We start from the raw sequence: 13709 nt of genomic DNA, 5'->3' as shown, positions 1-13709 counted from the left end.
ACAAATCTTAACATTTCTATATTGAATCTACTTAATTAGTCACTAAGCCATTAGACTGTGAGCATTTCTACAACCCCTGTGACCTTTTGTAAATACTGCTCTCTCGATGAATTGTCTGTTTTTATATGTTTGTATGTATATGCTTTTATGATAACTTTTTATCGAAATAAAGCTTTTTGACTGACTGATACAGTGATTTAGCCATAGAGGGCTCGATTTCATCCATAAAATATTCAAATTTACTTTCAGATTTAACATTTAAAAATTTGAGGGTCAGTGATCCAAGTTTAGGGTTATGTAGTACACAATTATGGATGTATTCCCAATATGTTTCCTTCAACAATTTTTTAGAGGAATTGGTAAGAGAATCAGGATCTGACCAAAAACTACGTAAGCCCAATTTTGTAAACCAGTTTTCAATGTGCACTAACCAAACCAACCGAATGGCGTTCTTTATTTGAATTATTTCCTTTAGTGCATCTCTGTAGTCCACTAGCTCGTCAGTGGACCACAGACGCACCCAATATAATAATGGACGTAAGTGAGCATGATCGTCCAAACGACGTATGTTCAGGTCCCAAAATAGTGGAATAAGGGGGGTGCAACCTGGGACCGCTAAAAGTTGTCTAAAGAAACTGTTTTCCTGGGCTGAAAAGGAATCTCGTACTACATAACCCCATAATTCTGCCCCATATAGGGTGGCTGATTGGACTTTAAATTTAAAAAGCTCAATTGCGGGTGATATTGTTTTGATAAAACTATTCTTGAACTTCCTAATTATAGGGGCTTGGTTTTGTGTTAGTGTTAGCCTCGATTTTTCTATTTGTGGCTTCCAATTCATTTTAGTGTCGAGGGTAATACCCAGATATTTAACATTTTTCACTTGTTCGATCTTTTCGTTATTTACAACAAAAACTTTATTAAAACCTCTATGAGGGTTGATCGTCATAACCTTCGTTTTGGAAGCATTAATTTCAAGGTTTTTATCCGAAAAATAGGCCAGAAATTTATTCAGCAGATTTTGTAATCCTTTGGGGGTCTGGGAGATTAAAATCGTGTCATCCGCAAATAATAAGGCCGGAACGGCTTGACAACATAACTTGGGAGAGTCATGCTCACAGCCCAAGAGGGTGTCAGGTATGTCGTTTACATAAAGAGAAAAAAGAGTTGGCGCCAGAACGCAACCTTGTCTGACGCCTCTCTTTATATCTATTCTCTCTGATAACTCTCCGTTAGGTCCCCACCTCACTCTTGCATAATTGCCCTTGTGTAGCCTGATCAATTGGTGACAGATGGCCCCGGGGGCGCCCATATCCCTAAGCAATTTCCATAGTTTCCCCCTAGGGACTAAATCAAAGACCGCTCTGAGGTCCACAAAAGCTACATATAAATGAGATTTCCTTATGTTAATGTATTTCCAGATTAGACATGAAAATCTAAATACTTGATCTACCGTACTAATTCTGGCTCTAAAACCTGCCTGATATTTTGTAAAAATAGAGTTATCCTCAATCCACATATTTAACTTACTTAAAAGTTGGGCATAAATCTTTTGGAGAACATCTATCAAACTGATAGGTCTATAATGAGAAGGATTAGATCTATCACCCTTCTTAAAAATGGTCACAATTTCTGCACCCCGCCAGGTTTCTGGAATTGGGGCACCTCTTGCAATTTCATTGCTGAGCTAATTAATATAAGGAGCCCACAAGTAATTCTCGTGTTTCCAGAGATCCCCAGGGATTTTATCTGGCCCTGGGGCTTTCCCCTGTTTAACTGCATTTATGGCTAGTATAGTATCTGTCAAACTAAATGTTAACGGTGTGTCACATATATTTTGCCATAGGTATTCATGTGTTCTCTCTTCCTCGACCCCTCCACATGAGTACAGTGTAGAAAAATGTTTGGTCCAAACATTTTCTTCTAGGAACCTATCCCTAGATGGGGCACCATCTTTGGTGCCCCTAGCAATAAGGTTCCAAAACAATGATTGATCTTTTGATTTACAAGCTTGGAGCAAATCTGTCCAAACTTTTTTATCCCATTGTCTTTTCGCTAATAAATTATTTTTTTGTATAGTGTATTCACTTATCTCTAAGAATGTTTATTCGCTTCCCTTTTACGGCTTTTATTAATTCTAGTTTAGCCTGACGACAGTCTTTATTGTACCAAAGTCCCTCCTTTGGTCGGTTATTCCGACCTGATCGTGCTTTATTAGTCCCTTTTGTAAGGATATTTCTAAGTTGCTGCGTCAGGTTCCCATGTACTGTTATTATGGAATATTCCTCAGTATTAATGTGGGCTAACGGCGACATAAGTCTTACATATAGTTCATAGATTTCCCTAATAATAACAGCATTGCCCTTTACAGCAGGCCATTTTAAAGACCTGCGTTTATTTGACTCTAAGGGGTCGTGTGTAAGGTTATAGTCACTAAGGACCATTACCCTTTGGGGCACAAACAGTGAACTAAGAATGGTCAGGGAGAGGGGCAAGTGGTCACTTTCTATGCGGTTATCCACATTCAAATCCACAAGCGTTGGCCATAGGCTTAAAGAGACCAATATGTAATCTAAATGGCTAGTAGAACAGCCTCTTCTAAAGGTTGGTTTGCTTGGACAATCAGAAGGAAGTCGGCCATTGCAGGAGCGTATGCCGTGTTCCATAGTCATTCTTAACACTTGCAGTGAACCTTTTGTACAGGGTGTTATATGGTTTGCATCAATGCTAGGGATGTTATTAGCATTGTCTTCTTCTCCATGGATGTCTTCTAAACCCAAGACCGGCTCAAAGTTCCTGTTAAGGTCTCCCCCTATGATCAACATAGTTTTATGGTCTAGACTACGGATAAAACTGTCTAGCTGGGCAATTGTCACTGATTCTTTGTTTGGCGATTGGGGTCTGTTGTAGATATTAATAATACAGATTGCCCGTCCTTTAGTATCATGAAATTTTGTAGCCAAAATATCAGAGCTGTTAGAATCAATTTGTTCAAAGTCAATGCCCAGCATGATTCTTGCCCAAATTATCAGGCCACCAGAGGGTCTGCCTTTATTTAGATTTGATGCCGCTATATAAAAAGACCTGTAGCCTATTTTGAAAAATAATTCTACTCCCCATGTTTCTTGGAATAAAATGAGATCCCCGTCATTAATATAATTGTGCCATGCAGGATCAGACATATTTTTCCAAATACCAGCAATATTCCAAGAAATTAATATATACCCATTTATACTTCCATCGACCTTGAGATATACATATATTAAACATGTAATTTTCAGAAAAACACACAGTCACTGGATGATGTCATCAGTGATGTCATCAGTGATGTCATTTGAAATGTCATCAGTGATGTCACTGACCATGTCATGAGTGATGTAATATGTGACGTCATCAGCAGTGCATTGCGGGCGCGCGAGTTATAGTTAACTGAACTAACTATAACGGGGGAATTTCAATGGTTTTGTACGAGTGAAAAGTCCAGCTAACTATAACGCCCCTGAAACCTATGTTTTTTTCAGTGAATATATATATATATATATATATATCTATATAAATGTCCAAAGTTGCTGTGTTTTGTAAGTGCCAGCTCTGCGGCAACAGCAACCGCAATATGTGAAGAAAATCCTTGACAAAACTCCAACTGGAGACAGCAAAGTAAAGAGCGGCGAGTTCTTCTCCACTATTGAACTGAATAGTAGAGAGTTCTTCTCCACTATTGAACTGAATAATGGAGACGAACTCGCTACGCATATTGCCTGCTGATTCTGTCCTTTATCTCTTGACTCCCATTTTTTTTCTTTTCTTTCTTTTCTTAATTATAGTTCTTTCACACTATCACAGGTTTTAATTAGGAACAAACTAAGGAGGCTTTCCCCATCATCATTCCGTGAAGATTCAGTTCATGGATGTAGCAATCAGGGACACATTTGTGAACCACTGCAGAGAACTGTCGAATGGATTAAATTGCAACAGTTGGATGGCTCCTTCTAGTTCCGTTTAGTGTCACCAGTAGATTTATCTCATAATTCACATTTTATCACTTAGCACCACACATTTAGAAACAATACTGCCATAGTTAGAATCCAATTAATCAGTACAAAGGAGTACATAACCTTCAAAGATAATCATACACCAGGGGTACATTACCCAAGATTGCGGTCATTGTAATGGCTATGCGGATTTATTAGGCACACACCTTAGGTACATTACCTAAGATTATAATGATTATGATTGTCATTCTTTGCCTTGTTATTATGATAGTAAGGGGTATGCAGCTATATATCTTGCATTTCGGCAGTAACAGAAATTACGTGCATTGTGGATGCGATATAAATTCTATGCAATGAAGGTCATCATTTGGCTAGCGCAGATGTAATTGTCATGAATTTACAACATTCGTGTGAGGAATGTTTAATTTGATTGTTTGACTCAGACGATCCAACGGTGGAATGCAATCTGCAGCATCAATAACATAAAGCCATTCATTGACGGTTTAAATATAACTTTATTGTACATCCCTTAACAAAATATGCACGCATCTATTTCCATGACATTGAGATTTTAATTAGTTTTATTGTAACAATGTGTTCTTGCCTTGCAGACTGCCGACAATATAATGAATTGTAATTATTGATTTTTTGAAATATTGTGTTACAACATTGAAAACAGTCGATGCTATGATGTATCCTATCAGTATTTCTTCAATGTTCACAAACATTGACTGCTATTTCTAAGGGAATTTGCTAACAAAAAAATCGCTCGAAAAGGCAAAATGCCGAAACGCGTCGTCATGCTCTTTGGTGCACAATAAAGTAATTGTGCAATCTCCTGGCGTACCGCTCTTTACTTTGCTGTCTCCAGTTGGAGTTTTGTGAAGGATTTTCTTTATATATATATATATATATATATATATTGAATCCTCGCGAAATTTTCAAAATAGGTGGGGCGCTCCGCTCCGCTCCTACCCTGAAAGTCTCGGGGGATTCGTCAAGCGGGGGCTGAGAAAATTTTTTCCATAGGGACCTTTAGTCCAAGGTACAGCCCGAACGGCTGAACAGAATTGCTTGAAATTTGGCAGAGAGGTAGCCCTCAGCTCAGGGAAGTGCCTTTTGCAGGTCTGGTGTCAATCTGTTCAGTAGTTCCTGAGAAAATCAAAAGTAAAATCATATATATATGTGGGCGGAGCCTAACCACACATCTCATCCTGAGATCTGATTGGCTGTCAGCACTTCATCCAAGAAGTGTTGGCAGCCATCTTGGGACCAATATACATGATAGAACGTCATTAAAAAGCATTGCAGTTAATAGAAGGTTTTAAGACTTTAGTTACATTATAAATCATTTGTTGATGGTACCATACTCATTTTAGGAATTGTGGTATGTTCTAAGGTGATTTCACCATGTGAAAAAGCCTTCTGCTGGGATATCATGATTGAGAGAAAAATATTTTCTCATGCTTTTCCCATAGAGGTTTGGAAGGTGATCTATAAGCTAAACTGAGAGCTTATTTTCTGTAAATTCACATTATCTTTCTCAGTCATGTGAGAATGAAGTCTGACATTCTCAGTAAAACATGTACATCCAACAAGGGCAGAGACTGTCAGTTGATTCCTGTGTGTTCTACTGCAGCTTCCCAGAGTGTTCCAAAGAACAACTAGAGCGCCAACAGTCCTACTTATGATAAACGTATGGCACACCTGAAGCCATCTTGCTTGGATTAAAGTGGTAACTCTTAAAACATTTAATTTAAAAAGGAACAAAATGAGGGGGTTCATTTTTCCATAACAAGTATGATTAGTGCTGCAGAAAGAAAAACTAGGGCACATTTTGACTTCTGAAATCCTCTTTTATTTCATTAAATAATTCTGACATGCAGACTGAAACATGCACTTTCAATACCAGCAGCAGTTTTCCCTGGTGAGCAGTAGCTTTACTACAGTGATCTAATGAGCAAAAAGAGTGCTAACATTCTGAATTTATGGCAAATGTGTGACACATCTGAATGCCTTGATGGAATCAAAGTAAAAAGCTGAAAGTATTTCCTACTGAGGAGACTGCAGTAAATGAGGAAATTAGGAAACTTCATAACAAATAAGTCTCCCAAGATGGCCACCAGAGACAAAAGAGCCCAAATGTAGCCCAAATATCACCCAGATGTAGCCCAAGTGTAGCCCAATGACAGAATGTCCCAGAGTGTTCTTAAAAACAACTAGAGCGCTTACTGTCTTCATTTTGACAAAAGTATGGCACACCTGAAGCCATCTTGATTGGAATAAACTGGTAACACTTAAAACATTTAATTTAAAAAGGAACACAATGAGGGGGTTCATTTTGCCATAGAAATTATGATTAATGCTGAAGAAAGAAAATGAGGGCACATTTTGAGTGACTTCTCAAATCCTCTTCTATTTCATTAAAAAATTCTGACATGCAGACTGAAACATACACTTTTAATACCAGGAGCAGACTTCCATGGTGAACAGTAGTTTTACTACAGTGATCTAATGAGCAACTAGAGTGCTAACTTTCAGAATTTATGGCAAATGTGTGACATATCTGAATACCTTCATGATGGAATCAAAGTAAAAAACTGAAAGCATTTCCTACTGAGGAGACTGCAGTACATGAGGAAATTAGGAAACTTCATAACAAATAAATCTCCCAAGATGGCCACCGGAGACAAAAGAGCCCAAATGTAGCCCAAAATCACACAGATGTAGCCCAAATATAGCCCAATGACAGAAGTGTGCAAAACACTTATTATTTTGTGTTTTTGCAGTGTTATATAGTGCAGACTTGTCAGGTATTGGAGTGCTTTACATGAGCATTGGTTACATCACACAAGAACAAATTCATTTTGGTTGTAGACTAAGTGATTTGACCAGAATCGCAGAATGTCAAGCTGAAGCAGAAACTCCAACCTGGTTCCCCAGTTGCAAAGTCTGCAGTTCTGGAAGTAACACCACATCCTCTCCCCTAAGTGCAACATTTAATCAAGTGGTCAACTGGATAAAAAAACATAAAGATAACAAATAATTTAAAAGTGCTTTGTCGCTATTTGAAAACTCAGAAAATATGTCCTTATTTTAGTCTTTTAGAGCACTAACCATAATTTTGATGCCAATAAGACCCTCTCATATATGTAATTTCTAAAGGAAATGCTCTAGGTATTACAGTTTTGATTACATCAAGATGACGTCAGGCGTTCCACACTTTTGTAATAAATATAGAATGTTAGCAATCTAGTTGTTCATTAGGATACTGTTGAGAGGCAGAGGCCAGGGGCACGGACTCTGAAAATTGAAGGCAGGTAGGAGGGTGCAAAGGCAACAATTTAACCACACTGAGCAGGCAGGAAGGGCCGTGGCAGCACAACAGACTATGGAGGGCAGTGGAAAGGGGGGCAGGGGCAACAAACCAACAATACAGGACTTGCAAGAGAGGCTGTGGCAATGTAATAGACCATTGTGGGCAGTAGGAAGAGGCAATGGTAGTACAACCATACATGCCAACAGACGCGATTCAGCCAGGAAACGTCCAAAGTTTTTAAGCTCAAATGGGCTTTATTTGATCTGTCTCCTGTCTACAATCTCCTCTTTTTCAATGTAACTCAAGGGGAAAATCAATACCCCAGTTTTTTTTCAAAATCTCCCTCTTACCAAGTTCAAAATGTTCGCAAGTATGGTACATTGGATCATGGAAGGAAATGGGGTAGGGACATGGACTTGGATAACAGAGGACAGGAGGGACATGGAGAGGTGCACCAAACTGACCCTGCAGGGCAGGCATCAGGGTTTGCAGCAGCACAATACACCACACAGGGCATGCGGGACGGGAGTGCAGCACAACAATCCATAGAAAGCAAGAGGGAGGGGACAGGACCATGCACATGGACAACAGAGAACAGAGGGGCAAGAGGCAATGGTAGCTAGCTGACCATAATGGACAGACAGGAGAGAAAGCTGCAGCATAACAGGCCATAAAGGGCAGAAGGGACGGATCAGGGGCATTACAATGGAACAGACAAGCCAGGAGGGAGAGAGTAGGGGTCTGCACATGTAAACAGAGGGCTGGGGGCAAGGGGGCAGGGCAGGAGCAGCAAGATAGCCATGGAGGTCAGGCAGGATGGGCACTAGAAGCAAGACACACCATGAAGAGCAACAGTGAGACTGTGATGGCATACACACAGACCATGGAGGGAAGGTGGGAGGGGGTCAGGGGCAGCTAACTGACCACACAGGGAAGGTGGGAGGGGCCATGGCAGCACAGAAGACCATGCATGGCAAGTGGGAGGGTTAGTGGCAGCACAATGGCTATGATGGGCAAGAAGGAGGGTGCAGGGGCATGCACAAAGGACGATGGAGGATAGAAGGGAGGGTCAGGACCTGTGCACAGACAAGAAAGTTCAGGGGAAGGGGCCTCACAACAGACCGCACGGGGCAGGCAGGAGGAGCAGTTGCAGCACAACAGACCAGGGAGGGCAGAAGGGTGTGGCAGTACAATGAACCATGTAGGACAGGAGGAAGAGGATAGGGGCTTGGCATGTGGACAGGCAGGGTGGAGGTGGCAGGGACAGGTTACAGTCATCTGACAATGCTAGGCAGATGGGAGGGGAGTGGCAGCTCAACAGAACACTCAGAGTAGATAGGAGTGGCAGGTCCATGGAACATGGTGGGCAAAAAGGATGGAGCAGGGGCATGCACAAAGACATCGGAGGGCAGGGGGAAGGAGAATAGGGGCAGCAAGCTAAGCACAGAGTTTAAGCAGGAGGTCAATGATGGGGCATAGAATTGGGCAATGGAGGGCAGGAGGAGGGGACTGGTCCATCATACTAAATTGAGGGCAGTGGCATAACATCAGACCATGCATGGCAGGAGGGAGGAGGCTAGTCCATGGATTCACACAACAGAGGATAGGGAGGAGGGGGATGGGGCAGCAAGCTAACTGTTCAGATAAGGCGGGTATTAGGAACTTTATTGTTTTTAAAACGTGTGTCTGTGCGAACTACTTAAAATATGAACAAGTATGAAGCATAATCTCACTTTTATTCAGGAAGAATTGGACGTTTGTGACTGTGACTCCGGGCTCACTTGGCAGAAACACCCCCTGACCCTCCACCCCCTATCGCAAAATGTAATGCCCGTGAAAAGGGTAGGTGAACACAGTGTTATATAGAACATAGTCCTGAGAGCACGATTGAAAATGAAAACTAGATATAGTGTATGGTATAAACTATGCACCAAAAAGTGTGATATAAGATGAACCGGGTGTGAAATATAATATGCAATACATTGTGCGCAATGACAGATTCATTGGAGAGCGCGAGATAGCACAGGCACTAGTGCGTGCTATGCGATGTGCGCCTTGGAGTGTAATATGCACAGGGCAGTGTTGTGTAACCTAACTAGTCTCTAAAGTTGTAATATAAAATATGTGCTGGGGAGTGTAACGTTGCATATGCACTGTGACAAAGATATGGATCCCAGATTGTAATATGTATGGCATAGCACTGTGCGTTATAACATAGGCATCGAGGAAGGCACGTTAGATGGGGCAATATAACCCGTGCGAAGACAAGTGTGGCATGACATATTCACGGGGTGGTGTTACAGTGCACATGGGCTCGAGAGTGTCATAGCATATGCACTAGCTGGTGGAATACAACACAGAGGTGTGTGGCACTCGGCAGGCAATGGTGGGTGTAACACAGCATTGGGCTCTGCCAGGAGCGCGCTGTGACTCTCAAGTGATGTTCGTCCCCTTTCCAGAGGGTAAAATAAAAAGTATTACACATCCGGCAGTGGATGTGTGTTTTATTAACCGTGAGGGGGGTTTCTTACATAGTTTTGGTCGAATTTTTGTCGAATCCCCTTTGAATGGCTTGGTGTGCATGTGTATTAAATGTGCCCGTCAATAGCTACCCATGTTTGTATAAATAAACGACAAGGGTGTCTACCGGGATTAGGCACGGTAGGGCATCAGACATGTCAGAGCTTCACTTGTGGTGTAAATACATTCCACGTGGATTCATTGTATGCATAGTCGCCTTTTAATGAATATCACTCAAATCGTCATGGTGATAGGTACGTACGGTTTGTCCAGCATGTCCTAGGTGTGTCTATAAATATATATTTTTTAAAAATGATAAAAAACAGTGGCCGGCCCTGGGAATTGGGGTAAAAAAATATAATTAGGAGACAGGCCCTGGGGGATGGGGTCATCAGGGCCAATAAATTAGAATAAGAAGGGGAACCACACAGCCCCCCTTCTTAAAAAATTAAAATAAATAAAAGACTGGCATCGTGCCGGAGGCCACGCCCCCTCCTTGCAGCACTCTGCAAACGCGCCCCCTGGCGAGTTGTAAGTTGGGGAATTAATTCCTCTTCAATACTGAGGGTCCCTGAGGGTCAACTAGCCCAACAGGCATCTCCAGTATGCGCCAGGGAGCTGCGCTGCAGACAGGTGTTCTGAGGCCAAGCCCCTTTTTACACCTCTCTGCAACGCAGCTCTGTGGCGCTTACTGGAGGTACCTAGTGGTCTAGTTTGACCCTAGGGACCCTTAGGATTCAAGGGGACTTAATCTCTCTGCTTAGAACAGCCACAGGGCGCGTTTACACAGTGGTGAAGGGAGGAGACGGGGCCTGAGGTGACGAGTGCAAACACGCACTATGGCACATTTTATATTGGGGATATAATTTCCCTTCAATACTGAGGGCCCCTGGGGGCTAACTAGCCCACCAAGTGCTTCCAGTAAGCGCCACTGAGCTGCATTGCAGAGAGGTGGTCCAGGCTGTGCCACTTTTTACACCTCTCTGCAACGCAGCTCTGTGGCACTTACTGGAGGTACCTAGTGGGCTAGTTGGACCCTAGGGACCCTCAGGATTCAAATGAACTTAATCTCCCAACTAAAAACGGACACAGGGCGTGTTTACACAGTGGTGAAGGGAGGGGACGGGGCCTGAGTTAACGTGTGCAAAAACGCACTGTGGCCTGTTTTAAGAGGTAGTTTTAATCCCCCTGCCCTATTATATACTAGGGGCTTACAGAGGAGGTCATGCTAATCACAGGGGGACCCCAACGCATAATGTTCCCTAGTGTATGTAGGTGTTTTCACTGTATTCTAAGTGTCTTTTAACATAGCACTGGCTCTAGGACTGGTTAGTCAGACTCAGTTACCACCAGTATCCATCTGAAAAAGTTGAGGGTACAGGATGATTTTGCAACAAGGATTCTTTCTGCTCTTCTTTTTGTTCTTTCTGCACGTTATCCTTCTTCTTGCACTTTTCTTCGTCTTTGAGGACTTCTGTTGCTTCTTTCTGCACTTCTTTTTTTTTTTTCTGTGCATTTTTTCTTCTTTCTTCACATGTCCCATCTCTGTAGGCATAGTTAGAAATTAGCATTTAAAAAACCTTTGAAATTCACAGAAAAAACCATAGGTTTCAGGCACGTTATAGTTAGGAATTAGCATTTAAAAAACCTCAGAAATTCACTGAAAAAAACATAGGTTTCACGGTTAATAAAACACACATCCACTGCCGGATGTGTAATACTTTTTATTTTACTCTCTGGAAAGGGGACGAACATCACTTGAGAGTCACAGCGCGCTCCTGGCAGAGCCCAATGCTGTGTTACACCCACCATTGCCTGCCGAGTGCCACACACCTCTGTGTTGTATTCCACCAGCTAGTGCATATGCTATGACACTCTCGAGCCCATGTGCACTGTAACACCACCCCGTGAATATGTCATGCCACACTTGTCTTCGCACGGGTTATATTGCCCCATCTAACGTGCCTTCCTCGATGCCTATGTTATAACGCACAGTGCTATGCCATACATATTACAATCTGGGATCCATATCTTTGTCACAGTGCATATGCAACGTTACACTCCCCAGCACATATTTTATATTACAACTTTAGAGACTAGTTAGGTTACACAACACTGCCCTGTGCATATTACACTCCAAGGCGCACATCGCATAGCACGCACTAGTGCCTGTGCTATCTCGCGCTCTCCAATGAATCTGTCATTGCGCACAATGTATTGCATATTATATTTCACGCCCGGTTCATCTTATATCACACTTTTTGGTGCATAGTTTATACCATACACTATATCTAGTTTTCATTTTCAATCGTGCTCTCCGGACTATGTTCTATATAACACTGTGTTCACCTACCCTTTTCACAGGCATTACATTTTGCGATAGCGGGTGGAGGGTCAGGGGGTGTTTCTGCCAAGTGAGCCCGGAGTCACAGTCACAAACGTCCTCTTCTTCCTGAATAAAAGTGAGATTATGCTGCATACTTGTTCATATTTTAAGTAGTTCGCACAGACACACGTTTTAAAAACAATAAAGTTCCTAATACCCGCCTTCTCTGAACAGTTAGCTTGCTGCCCCATCCCCCTCCTCCCTATCCTCTGTTGTGTGAATCCATGGACTAGCCTCCTCCCTCCTGCCATGCATGGTCTGATGTGCTGCTGCTGGAGCAGGGTTTTCTGTTAAAACCCGAACATCAGCTTATATTTTTGTATGTCATAATTAAAATTACTAAAGAATAATTACTAGATATTAATTTTGTCGAGTTTTCTGACTAATCAATCTTACTAATGAAAGAATTACACGTGGGAATGCAATTGTGTGGCTTAATTAATGCGTGAACTAAGTTGGTGAGCAAATTAATTAAATATGTGTGGCTAAAGTGCTATTTGTTATGTGTTTGTGCTTTAAAATAATATGCTTTAATGCTTCTTTGTATCGCAAAGGCTAGGTAATTACATACACATAAGGGTATTAGTGGGAATTAACACTGTATAATCAATACGATGTAGTAACATTATTTTGTGTTTCTTTTAATTAAGATTGTCCATTCTGGCCTAGTGAAAGATGGCCGATATTTACAGCCTGCATTTGAGTAGATGAAATACGAAGAGAGGCCTCGCTGAATATGGTTGAAAACCTGACCTCGGCCTCTGTCTGTGTTAAAAGTTTCCGTGAGGACAGCAGCTCCGGGCTCATCGCCAGCTATCCTTGGAAGAGAATATTTGCCACAATGAACATTTTGATAAACTTGCAGTGGCTTCACTATAATTCCGGAGAAGAGCATCCATGAATGTTGCAGATTTAGTTTGTGCTTCCTTCTTCCGTGTTTTTATTTTTGTGATATTCGAGAGCGGGGTTTTTTTCTAAATGTTGCGAGTCAACATCCTTTCCTGCTCGCTCTGCTCGACGGACGTTTAGAACTTGTTTGTAGCTTTTAATGTGTAAGTTTTAGTATAAATATTGTTAGACTAGAGAGGGTCTAAGGCCACTTCTTCCCGAACTTATGCTCGAGAGGATCGATGCTGATCAAGAGGACGGCGGCTCGGGAGACTTTGCTGAGAGACCTGTCCTGACTTTTAGCTAGAATAGGTAACTATGAGAATAATGATTTTGCTATTAGATGATTTTCATTTGAACTAATTTAGATAAAATATCCTTTGTTTGAATTACAGTGTCGGGTGGTTATTTCTTTGTCATTTATTGAGATCTCAAACGTGTTCTTATTGTTTATATCATGACTCGAGACAAATCAATTAGGTTGCATTGACCTCAGTTTAGATGCAGATTGGTTTAGGAGTTCTCTCGTATATTCAGTGTGGATAGAGTAATAGAATGAATGTTGGTGTGATGGGCCCCAGCGTATGATGAGTGTATGTGCGGA

The 13709-nt window shown here is 41.7% G+C and overlaps 1 protein-coding gene across 1 annotated transcript in view; it reads right to left on the bottom strand.

Moving 5' to 3' along the window:
• The window catches only part of TOP6BL (TOP6B like initiator of meiotic double strand breaks), a 2412394-nt gene that overhangs the window by 633271 nt on the left and 1765414 nt on the right, over positions 1-13709 (bottom strand). The gene's annotated exons all lie outside the window — the stretch shown is intronic.

Source organism: Triturus cristatus, chromosome 9 (assembly GCF_964204655.1).
Source record: "Triturus cristatus chromosome 9, aTriCri1.1, whole genome shotgun sequence".
In the NCBI taxonomy this organism is placed as follows: Eukaryota; Metazoa; Chordata; class Amphibia; order Caudata; family Salamandridae; genus Triturus; species Triturus cristatus.
The sequence above is the reverse complement of the archived record's forward strand: the minus strand, read 5'-3'. Positions and strand labels throughout refer to the sequence as shown.